We start from the raw sequence: 12,291 nt of genomic DNA on the forward strand, positions 1-12,291 counted from the left end.
TTCACTTCATCTCTGAATGGGCAAGGCTAGCAAGAGACGAGCCTCTACAAGTAACCCCATTTCTTGACCGGAGTGTGTTTCGAGCTGCACAGCCGCCTTTAGCACGGGCGCCACCGAGCCTGGACGATTACCCGCAGTATGGGAGGCTACCGTTATTAGTTGGACAGTGGGACAATTTAGAGGAAAGAGAGAAGAAAACCACAAAGGCAATGTTGAAGATCAGCAAGTCTCAGATGGAGCAGCTGAAAAAGATGGGTGGTGGGTTCTCTCGGTACGAGACTATATCTGGACATATGTGGAGAACCGCGTGCAAGGCAAGAGGACTCAAAATGGAACAACCAACATCATTAGTTATTGTCGTCGATTCGAGGAGCCGCATGAGGCCTCAACTACCAAGAGAGTTCTTTGGCACTGCAACTTTTGATGTGATAGCTCAAAGCGTGGTGGGCGATCTCTTGTCAAAACCATTAGGATTCGCTGCAAGGAAAGTAAGAGAAGCAGTTCAGAAGTGACGGATGAGTATGTACGGTCTGGCATAGAGCTGTTAAAAAGCCAAAAGGCCTCACAAAAGTTTCAAGATATCCACAAAGAAGGGCCACCCTTCCTTGGAAACCCTAATTTTGAGGTAGTAAGTTGGCTGACACTGCCCATAGATGGGTTTGACTTGGGTGGGGAAAGGAGGTATCCATGGGGCTAGGATCTCATATGCTAGACGGCAATTCCGTGCTTCTTCCAGCCCTGAAGGGGATGGTTCTGTTGTGGTTGCTTTGTGCTTCCAGGTGGATCATATGGACGCGTTTAAGAAACACTTTTATGAGGACATGATCTGATCGATCTTCATGACCACCACAGTATAATTGCAGAAAAGCAAACAATTGGATCACGTTCAGCGTTTATGAACCTGCGCATTCAAATGATTGTCGTAGAAAATTAAGGAATGTGTTTGTTTGTGGGTAAAACGTACGTATGAAGTTGGTTGATTAATAAGCATGCCTAAGCTTTTACTAAGAAGCTTCATTACTGCACTCTTTTGATCCATGCATGCAGGTATGCTTCCGATTGATGTTATTAATATAGTTTAAACTATTTGCAGATTTTATGGTTTATTCCCCCAACCTGGTATGGACATGTGTTAGGTTGGTTATATATTTTAGAGCATATGAGAATCAGTAAATATTAATTACTGCATAAAATATCCAAAATATAATTGGACTAATAATTATTAATTTTATATGCATGACTAATTTTGCTCAAATCATAGTAATAAAATGAGGAACGAAGTAAAATCACAGCAAGTTATACTACAGACAAATAATTTGACCATTAATAATGATGTTTGGGACCAAATTAATGACATGAAAGCTTTTCTAAAAGTGAGAGGTTGCAAGTTTGATCGTGCTTCTGGTATGGATGTGTCTTTAAATAGACTATAATAATAACAATAATTTTTTTTTGGGTGAAAATAATAACAATAATTTAACCATAAAGGTAGGTAGATTCACCAATAAATGTGGCGTATGTGTTTGTGTGTCATCTTCTGAGGGGGCAAGCATGCGGGTTTGTTTTGGCCACGTCAGTCATTGGCGTGTTGTCAGTTAGGGGTGAGCAACAAACCCATTACCCGTTAGCCCGCCCATAACCCATAAAATTTTTGCCCATTTAAGCCCGCCCAATTAGCCCAAATAAGATATTATAACGGGCGGGTTTAAATGGGCGGGATAGCCCATTAAACGGTTGGGTATGGGCAAGGTATTGGGCTTCCCATACCCGCCCGTTTAAGTTTTAAGTTTTTAAAAATATTTTTATTTTCATTTAATTGATGATATTGTTTCTCATTCATCTTTTATCAAACATTCATGCTTGTCTAAGCTTTTATTTTATCCTTTAGGTAAAAGTTGGAATTTTCAAAGTTTATGAGACTTTATGATTGGTGACTACTTTTATGATTTTATCAGACTTTAATTGTTTGCGAATCTAAGTGAGGTTGTGTGATTGAATATGGTTGATGTTATATTTGATTTTGCTATTTGACATGTAAAATTTATTGACAGTTTCATAAGGTTACATATACAAAATAACTATACTGAAAAAATTTAAAAAATAAATGGGTTACCCCGTAACCCGGTCAGCCCAAACGGACTGCCCCGTAACCCATTTAATACGGGTTAAATAGGCTACTACCTAGTTATGGGTTAGTCCATGTCCATTTATAATATAAATGGGCGGGTTATGGGCTAACCTTCGGGTTAGCGCACCCCGCTCATTGCTCAGTCCTTGTCAGTGGAGCAAGGATGGATGTGTTCCCACCGAATTTAATGAGGGCGTTTGCGTGTCGCTGTGTATTTTGGTGGGTTGGGTGTCCTTATAAAGATGGGGAGGTTGGGGGATATGTGGTGGGGATGTTTCGTCGCCGCTTCTTGGCTCTTGGGGTGTTCTTGGAGTTTGTGTAGGAGAATGGATGGAGTGGTCCTTACCCTTGAGTCCTTGGAGATTTATGTGGGGCCATAAGGGTCCGGTTGCCATGCTGGGCGTCTCTGCGTAGAAATGGTCGTTTCACACCCACTCTTCTGTCTCTCTGCAACTTCCTTTCGCCCCGCAATGAAGAAAGAAAGAGAATGGTGGTTAAAGGCTAGTCCGTCGGCAAGTGAGCTTTTTGACTTGTTATGCTAAGCTTATAGCCTGTGAATTAACCCCCTTTTTTTTTAGTTTTTCCTAATTTTATTAATTATTATAATTATATTATTATATTTTATATTGTACCTAAAAAATTTTAAACATACATCGTTTATTTGGTGTTTTCAATCAAGCATATAAAAAAATTAAAAATGTTATCATATTTCGTTCAATTGTATGAGAATTTTTTTCGAAAAAATAATAGCTGGTGTTTTGACTGGTTAACTTATCACCTTAACATGATGAATTAGGATTGGTTACAAATTAACACTCCATCACATAGGCCTTTTAACCCACATCGTCTAGTTCTATAAATACATGGGGATTAGCCTGTGTCACCGCTCCTAAATTTATGACGAAAAGCCAAACAAAGTGGTGGATCTTGTAAGTTGTAACTACAAGCTGCGGTGGTGCGCATGTGTCTAGAAATAAAAGTAATAATTTTTTTAGCCATTCAAGTAGAGCCGGAAAAAACAGACCGAGCCCGTCGGGCCTGCCTGTTTAGACCTTGAAATTATGAAGGCCAGGCTTGAAATTTTTCTCCTCAAATAGGAAATAAGCTCTAGAGAGCTGGTTCTAGAGGGCCGAGGGCCGGTCTTGTTTAGGCCATTTTATAATTTTTTTAAAATTTTTTTATATAATTTCTAATATTATTAATTTTTTACATTATTAAATAATAGTTTTCACATATTAGTTATTATTATCATTTTAAAATTAAATTTTTTACAGAATGATTTGATTTATTTAGTTTTATACCATAATTTATCCAGTTTAAATTTTTAAAAATGGGTTAATTTGGACTTTAATATGATTTAATTTATATTATATTGCGTTGATATTTTTAAAACTATCTATATATTGATAATAGAGTATTTTTTATACTCATAAATTGTGATTCTATAATTTTGAATTAGATATTCATGAGTTTCAACAACAATGTTTCTCACATTAAAGTAAAATAATAGCTAGATTGTAAAATTTAAAAGTAAAATTCCTATAAAGAAGAAAAACTTGATATTTTGTTACGAAAAAAAAAGCATACTTATGAAGAAAAGTAATTGATTATAATGATGATGAAGTTTCAAAGGATTAATGATAGTGTTTATTTATTGCACAATGCACTATAGATAAAACTTTTGGATGTTGTTATCTTGTTAATAAATGTTTTAGATGTTCTTGGATGTTGATGGATATTTATATATGATGATATTTTGTATTTGTGATTTAATTTTATTCATATTTATGTTTTTATTAACAATTTTATTGGTTTATTTTTATTTTTTATAAAAAATATGAGAAATATAAAAAATAGTATTTTTTTTCTTAAACGGGCCAAAAGCCTGCGGGCCGGCTCTGAGCCCTATGACTTAAGAGTCGGGCCTAGCAAATTGAGGCATTTTTAAAATTTGAGCCCTGAAAGGCCAGCCCTTTTAAACTCGCCAGCAGGCTGGGTCAATTCTGGTTCCCACCTCTACATTCAAGCAAGATTCACCACTACATGTGGTCCTAATTTCCCTTTTTTGCCAGAAATAAATCAACTACTAAATGTGGCATATATATTTAGTCAATTGACTATTTACTTCGTCTATATCTGTTGCTGTGATGAGCGGCTCATGTGCTTTCAAATCCATCAGAGCATCATTTCCAAATTCCAATTATTTAATTCCCTACAGGATCGCCTCTGCTGTCCCTTTCTATCTCATTCACCTCTGTCGGAAATTATGCGGCTTAGCTTCCACGGAGCTATATTGAAATTCTTTTAATAAAAAATTGCCCTCACTGTACATTCCATTTGTCCAACAGTACTTGAATTCATTTAAGAATCAAAGTTTTTAGGTGGATATAACTCTTCTTCTTTAGAGGTATGTGACATTATTTTTTAGCTATGTGCAAAAATATCCTCCATTTTGAAAAGTTTTGTATATAGTTAAAGATAAAATTGCACATAAGTGATAAAGAGTTGTACTTGCTGAAAATATGTTTTATATGTCCTATTTCCTATGTAAAACAAAAGATATTACACAACAACAACAAAACAAATCATGGCCGCTAAATATGAGTTGCAGTTGCTCAAGAACTTGCAAATTCCATGTGCCTCTTGGTATTGAATATTTCAATGGGGATTTCTCTGCAATTTTTCTTTTTACAAGTCAAGACCTATATTCAATTTACAAATGATATTTTTTACAATTTTATTACCTTTTAAGGAAATTATTTTACATATTTTAAATTGAAATTTGAAAGTTTTCAATAAAAAAAAGACATGAAATGTTAAAAAATGTTAAAATTAAAAAAATGGATCGGTAAAAGAAAACAAAAACGGATGGTTTATGTAATCCTTCCTCATCCACTCCTAGCCAATTTCGAATTTGAAGAGCGAGCATTGCTGTTTTTAGCTAGCTGGTTGGTTGAGCTTATCTAAGAATTTGGGTGGGCCATATAAACGGATATTTACAATATATATACGCACGTTTTTTTTAAAAACATTTCGTCATCATTGTTTTCTGTTTCAATTATGCATAAATATAATTTAGAAATATGACTTAAGATTTTTAAAATTGAAAAATTGAAGAAAAAAAAAATCAACTCTTATTCTATGTCGGTCTGAACCAGTTTTGGGTTTTCCTTGTGTGAGTAAGCCAAGAAATCTACAGTATTTTAAAAAGCGAATGTGCATATAGTATTTTAAAATATTTTTTAATTATATCCAATGCTTTAAAATATTTAATAATATATCTAACACTCTAAAATATTTTTTAAATGAGTTGAATACTTTAAACTATTTTTTTATCTACATCCAGTATCTAAAAATATTTTTTGATATATCCAGTACTATAGGCAAAAAAAAAAAACTTTAAAATACTGAACACATCTAAAAAATACTTTAAAATATTAAATACATTTTAAATTATTTTAAAATGCTAGATGCGTCTAAGAAAGTTTTGAGTGCTGAATGTATTTAAAGGAACAAACTTTGTATTTTCAATATCCAATCAACTTCAGCCACGTGTACTAGTTTTCATTCAACCCCATATCCATCGTTTAATCACCGTCAGTTCTTTTTTCTTTCTCCTCTCTCTTCAACGATCCAATCTGAGACTTTTCATCTCACCTTCGTCATCTTCACTCTCAATATATCAGCGACAACAACAATCTTCCCTTGATTTAATTCACTCCTGTTACTCTCCTTCAATTTCCCTGGAGAACTAGCCAGAATCTTTGTATCGTTCCTTTGCTGGTATTCCAGTGGAAACACATTCATGCTCTGTGCTCATGAAGCTTCCCGGAATTGAGAATTCTGTCTTTGATTCGGTAAAGTGCCAGAAGAAGATGAAGATGGGCTGGATAAAACAATATCGAATCTGCATAGAGAAACGGAAGAAGACGAGATGCTTTGTGCCTTCGACTAATCCATCTCCTTTCCTTTACTCATGGACTGATCCATGGCAGAATCATCTTGCGCTTGCCCCCACGCTCACACACACAAACACATTCTAATTTAAGTTATATAATACTATCTTCGATCATTAATATAAGAACTAGTTAACTAATTTGAATAGATTAAGTAAATTTGTTAAATTAGTTATTTGTGATAAAAGACACTGTTTTTTCTAAAATATTCTTGTTCATCAAATGTATTAGTTACAACTACTGTTATTAAAAGGACTATCTTTAAAAAAATAAATAAATATAAGAAATAAAATAAATCAAAGTCTTATATTTAATATTAAAATAAAAATCAAACAAATTCTTATATTAAAAATTAAAAATAACATATAATTAATTAGAGTAACATACCTATTTTGTAACTATTGACATGACACGCCAAGAAAATGAGTACACAACAAGGGCGAGTGGATTTGAAAATGATTTCTCGATGCTGGTTCGGCCAGCGATGCCCTATGGACAGATGCCGAAGGAAAAACTAATTTTGTGGTCCTCATAATTTTAAATTATTTATAACTTAATTCTTACATTTTTAACTCGATTATAAAAACAATTTTAACTCACTCCAGCCTGATTCCTATAATTTTAATTATTTTATAATTTAATTTATTATAAAATGATTAAAATTATAGAAATAGAATTACAGTAAGTCAAAGTTTAAGGAGTGGGTTGCAAAACAAAAAAGTTACAATAAATGAGAAAATATATGATAAAGAATGCTCTGGAGACTATTGTTACTTGTTGGGCCTATACCCATTTGACCCTTCTTGGATTTGGGCTTCCCAATACTACTTTGGGCTTTATCTTGAATTTCATCGTACCCCGTAAACTACAGGTTGGCACTTGGTGCTTTGTCCAATGGGCTTTAGAAGCCCAATTTCTCTGTCTTGTTTACTTCATACTTGTTGCATTGCAGGCTCAAATATCTTTCGTGTGAGAGTCACCAAACAAGGCCCATTTGTAGAAGACTAAGATTTCCTAAAATTTTATTTAATTTATTTAATATATGATTTCCCGAAATAAGTATTTAGCATATGTGCAATAAATTCAACTTAAATTGATTTTATACAAATTTCATCAAACTCAATCAAAAAAATTAATTATTAATACATTGATTAAAAGCATATCACTCATTACTCCTCAATAACACGTTTATGCATACACATATTTAATAATAGAATTAAAAAAATACTTGTGAAAAATAGATTTGCTAGAGGGTGCGTTATTTAGCATATCATTAGTGGTGCGGTCCCTCTGAAGGGGATCTATAATGGTTTCAAGCATCAATAACTTTATAATCTAGTGGCATCAAAATTTTTTGATAAGTGGAAAGTTACAAAATGGTATTTACTTATAATCTCGTATTGTTTTAAGAGGGAGCATCCCCTCGGGGGTTTATAAGAAAGTTTCTGTCTAAGAAGCCCAATTTCTGTTTCCCGTCTGCATGTCAGTTAACAGCCCACTAAACCTGGCCCAAAACCACGATACTTTAATTTTCTAAAAAAAAATTTCGGTTATTTTGTGATTCACCAAAATAATTTCTGCCAAAAACAATTTGTTGATGCTGGCAAACGGGTTGATGACCAGATTTCTTTCGTTTTTTTTTTCCTCCGGGCACAGGCATGCATATTATTTTATAAAAAATAATCTTATTTGAGACATTGTTCTTTTAGTAGAAATTCAAATTCAAATTTGATTTGTTTGCAGACACATCTCTCAGTAGGGATTCGAATCTTGATTTTTCTTTTAGTAATTTTATTTGAGACATTGTTCTTTTAGTAGATATTCAAATTTGATTTGTTTGCGGACACTTCTCCCAGCAAGGATTTGAATCTTGATTTTTTACATTATGAGAGAATAGTCCATTCTGCTAGATCCAATTTTTGTTAGTGTATCCAATCTTATTGGTTTTACAAAATATATTTTAAAAGTGAACATTGACGATTTATCCAATTTCTTTTTCTTGTTTCCTTTACGCCCGATTAGGAGCAGGTTTGAAGATCTTTGAACTTTGATAGAGCCACCAAACAAGACATTTGTACTGGGCTTAAATTTCCTAAAATTTTATTGAAATCTGCTTCCAGTCGCGTCCGAGAACACTATCATTTAGGGTTATTTTGCCAAACATAGCAGAATATGCAATAACTCATTTGGGCTAAACGTCGTCTTTTTGTAAGAAAACATGGAAACAGGCAGCAGAAATAGAAGGAAGTGTTTATGAAAAAATAATAATAACAATAATATAAAAAGAAATAGAAGGAAGGTTTATAAAAAATAATAATATAAAAAGAAATAGAAGGAAGGTTTATAAAAAATAATAATAATAAAAAGAAATAGAAGGAAGATCATTTTGATCATTTTCTATCAAAATATTTTTTTTTATTCTTTAATACTTGAATTCAAAATCTTTTGGATTTATTGACTAACAAGCTGTTGGTTAAAATAATAAGTAGTTTCACCTCGTAAAAAAGAGAACACAAATTTAAATCTTGAGAAGTGTATTTATTGGGAGGACTTTAACCTAATACTCCCAACTTAATAGAGATTAGTTTCAAACTCAAAGTAGTTTTAAGATTCTCTGAGTTATACAAAAAAAAAAACTTTTAGACCTATTGGAAATGATGTCGTTTCCATGAAACTACATCCGGCAATAATAAATAGTTGAAAAATCATCAACAAAATGTTAGTTGAGATGGTAAGCAGTTTCACCACAAGTTCGAATGCTTGGAAGTATACTTAGGGAGAGGACCTTAACCTCAACAATCCCAACCCAATAGAAATAAATCTCAAGCTCAAAATGATTTGAAGATATTATGAGTTATACAAAAAAAATTGTTGAAAAATCTCTCCCTGAAAATTTATTATCCAAAAGTACTTGAAATTGGTTTAAGTGATAAAATTAATCAATTGATCCGCATAGTTTCGCCGAGTTACTATCAACTCAGTTCTTATACTTTACAAGACTTATAATTTGGACCGGCCATGGAATAAATCAGCGAGAGAAGATGGGCTTTAGTTTGGAAGCGAGTCTTCCAGCATGGATTGGTGTGGGGGAGAAGCCGTGAAGTTGATGAATGGTTGAGTGGAATGTATTAAAGCCGGAAAAGTAGAGGATGAAGTTGGAGATTGGAGAGAAAGTAGATGGATTGGGTGGCCTTTTTGGCAGTATGTTATGGCATGAGATCTGCCATTAGAGGGGGAGCTTCGGAGATCTGGTTTAGTCCAAGCACAGTGTAGACTGCAGAGAGAGAGAGAAAGAGAGTCAAATGCTGCAAGAGTAGAAGACCAGAAACAGAATGGCAATGAATTCGGAAGCCGGGTGACAGGCTTTTTGTTTAACTCTACTCGGCAGTACGAGTAAATGATGAGTTCTTTAAATACAAATCTTCTGGATCTCATAACTCAACAAATACTAAATAACCTTCATAAGAGTTTTTTAAATACAAAATGATGAGTTCGAATGGTTAATAAGAAGTACGATGAGCACAAGTATAATGGGCACGTGAGGTATGGTAAAAATCATATCTAACACAGTTCATTATGTCAGGATCCGCATCCTATGATTTCCCAGAAACGCGCTCTCTCGAAAACTTTACTGCTGGCGGCGACAATGAGATGATCCTGCACAGTGTTCATTGCTTACGTATGGCCATGCAAACGCGAGCAAAACAACAGGAGATCTTAAATAATTGTACCTTCGTTTGACAATCTGCATATTCCAGGCCAGTTGGCAGCAACAAATCCATCCTACCGATATTATCAGCGATTCACTCATTTTTGAAAGGATCTATGATGTTGTGTTGCGGGTTTCATCTCAACATTATATTAATCACAATCATAATTCTTATCCTTCATCTTTAATGTTTATGTTGATAGACCTGTAGTTAGAACAGTGAGCTCCGTAAACGGGAACCGTGCGCAGCTAACAAACACGTGCTCCGCAACCCTCACTTCGGTTGGTGTCCACGTGACCATTCTACCCTTCCCTTACCCAACCTTCTTCTCTCCGTACAAACAAGCATGTGTGTGTTGTGCATGTATTTAAATTATTTATCAATTTTTTTCAAAACACCTCTGTTGATACTCCCTCAACCATAATCAAGTATGAGGGAGATGAAGGAGATAATGAAGATGATTAAAATATTTTTAAAACACATGTCATATTTATTATAGTTAACTAATTATCTAACTTCATTAATCTAATCAAATTAATTAAATAGGTTTTATATTAAGGATCGGAGGAGTATAAAAAAAAAATATATTGCCCCCACCTCTATTTTATTATCGCTTCATCCCTCTCTTTTTCTATTCTCAAATTATAAATAACGTGAGTTAGGAGTTAGGATTGAGTTGAAGATGAGTCAAAATATTAAGGATCGTTTACTAATTAAATTTTCCTATATAATAATATTAGATTATATTTTATTGCAGTAAAGTAATATAATGTACCTTTATATCTTGTTAAGTATTTATAAATTTTGTTTTTGTTCTTTTAAGTAGTTATCTTGAACTTATCTCTGCTGTGCATTTCAAGGACAGTATCTTGTACGGACAACATGTGTACAACGTGTTTTGATTTCCTTCTTTCACTCACTGGGTGTGCGTGTATGCATATAACACTTAAAAAAAAGCTGATTAATAATAGAATGTGTGATGGAAACAAATTCTGTAGCTAATTTCTAACAGAATTGTGACAAAAATTCTGTCGCTAATTTTTTTGATAGATTAGCAATGGAATTTTTCTGTCGCTAATTTGGGACTGAAAATTCTGTCAAGAATTAGTAACAAATTAGCGACAAAAAATTTTCATTAGTAATTAGTAATGGAACATTCCATAGCTAATCCGTGTAATGAGCGACGGAATATCTATTCCGTCACTAATCAATTAGCGACAAAGAAATTAGCGATGGAACAAATTTTGTCGCTAATCCGTTTCTGTCGCTAAAAACATGTTTTTTTTTGTAGTGTAAGGATTTGTATGGGACATATTCAAGGATTATTAGAACACACACACTTATTTTTTGGTACATTTCCTCATCATTTTTTTCCTATTTCAATTATAAGTAAAGTGTAGATATGCATCAAAATATAATTTATAAATATGATTTGAAGTTTTTCAAAATCAAATTTTTGAAAGAAAAAAAATTCAAATGGTATTCAAATGGTTTAAGTATTGTATATATAATGTAAGCCAAGACAAAAATTTACACTTATACTTATCATAAATTATGATTAAAAAAATATTTTTATGTCATTTCAAACAAGTCCTTATTCTATGTCAGTTTGAACCTGCAACATCAGATCACCTAATGCTAAACTTATTCTCATTTCTCAGTTTAGTTTACAATATATTTTGTAAGCCAGCCCAAAAGTCTACACTATTTTAGAGGAAAAAGCTTAAGTTAAGTTTTTTATATTTGTTATGCTAAGTTCTCTAATTATACATGGTCAGATTTTTTTTTTTGGTTTCATGTGAATTTATAATTAAATACTATTAAATGTTAATATTTCAAAAATAAGACATATAGTAGTCATGTGTGTTTCTAGAACTTGATATAATAAATACAAGTAACTTAATGTAAGTATTGTCCTGTTTTAAAACCCTTAGATGTAATAAGTTAGCGATTTATATATAGTCCTAGATTTTGCACATGTGATAAGGATGAAAAGAAGTACTTCCTCCGGTCCACAATATAAGTCATTTTTAGAAGAATGACTTGCTTCAAAATATAAGTCAATTAAAAAGTAATTAATGTTTATTTGTCAATTTTATCCCTGCAATTAATACTTAAAATTAAGGTAACTCTTTGTATTTTTCTCTCTCTTTGACAACCTGATTTAATATGAGTAATGTTGGGAAAAAAATTTAACTTAGGACAGATTTAATGAGTTAATTAATACTTTTTGATATTAATGAATTTGTTAAAATTACTTATATTGTGAATCGGAGGGAGTATACAATTAAAGTCACAAGACTCAAATGTTAAGAAATGCCTGTAGCCAGACGCGGGCCCCTTATGCAGTCATACGTTCTAGGCCAATCAAGAGTGAGCATTGTCTCTATTTAAGGATTCGCATGTTTGCTTCGGTTCACACGACGAGTTTTGGCTTCCTGGGGGAATTTAGAAAGGTGAAGCGGAGACTCCTTTAAGGAGGCTGCCTAGCTAAGGT

At 33.1% G+C, this 12,291-nt stretch overlaps 1 pseudogene; it reads left to right on the forward strand.

Moving 5' to 3' along the window:
• The first annotated feature begins 11 nt into the window (after positions 1–11).
• LOC114749088 (spermidine hydroxycinnamoyl transferase-like) lies at positions 12–1,008 on the forward strand (annotated as a pseudogene).
• Positions 1,009–12,291: the final 11,283 nt, after the last annotated feature.

This window comes from Neltuma alba, unplaced genomic scaffold (assembly GCF_004799145.2).
Source record: "Neltuma alba isolate B1F8T4 unplaced genomic scaffold, ASM479914v2 tig00005939_pilon, whole genome shotgun sequence".
Classification (NCBI taxonomy): Eukaryota; Viridiplantae; Streptophyta; class Magnoliopsida; order Fabales; family Fabaceae; genus Neltuma; species Neltuma alba.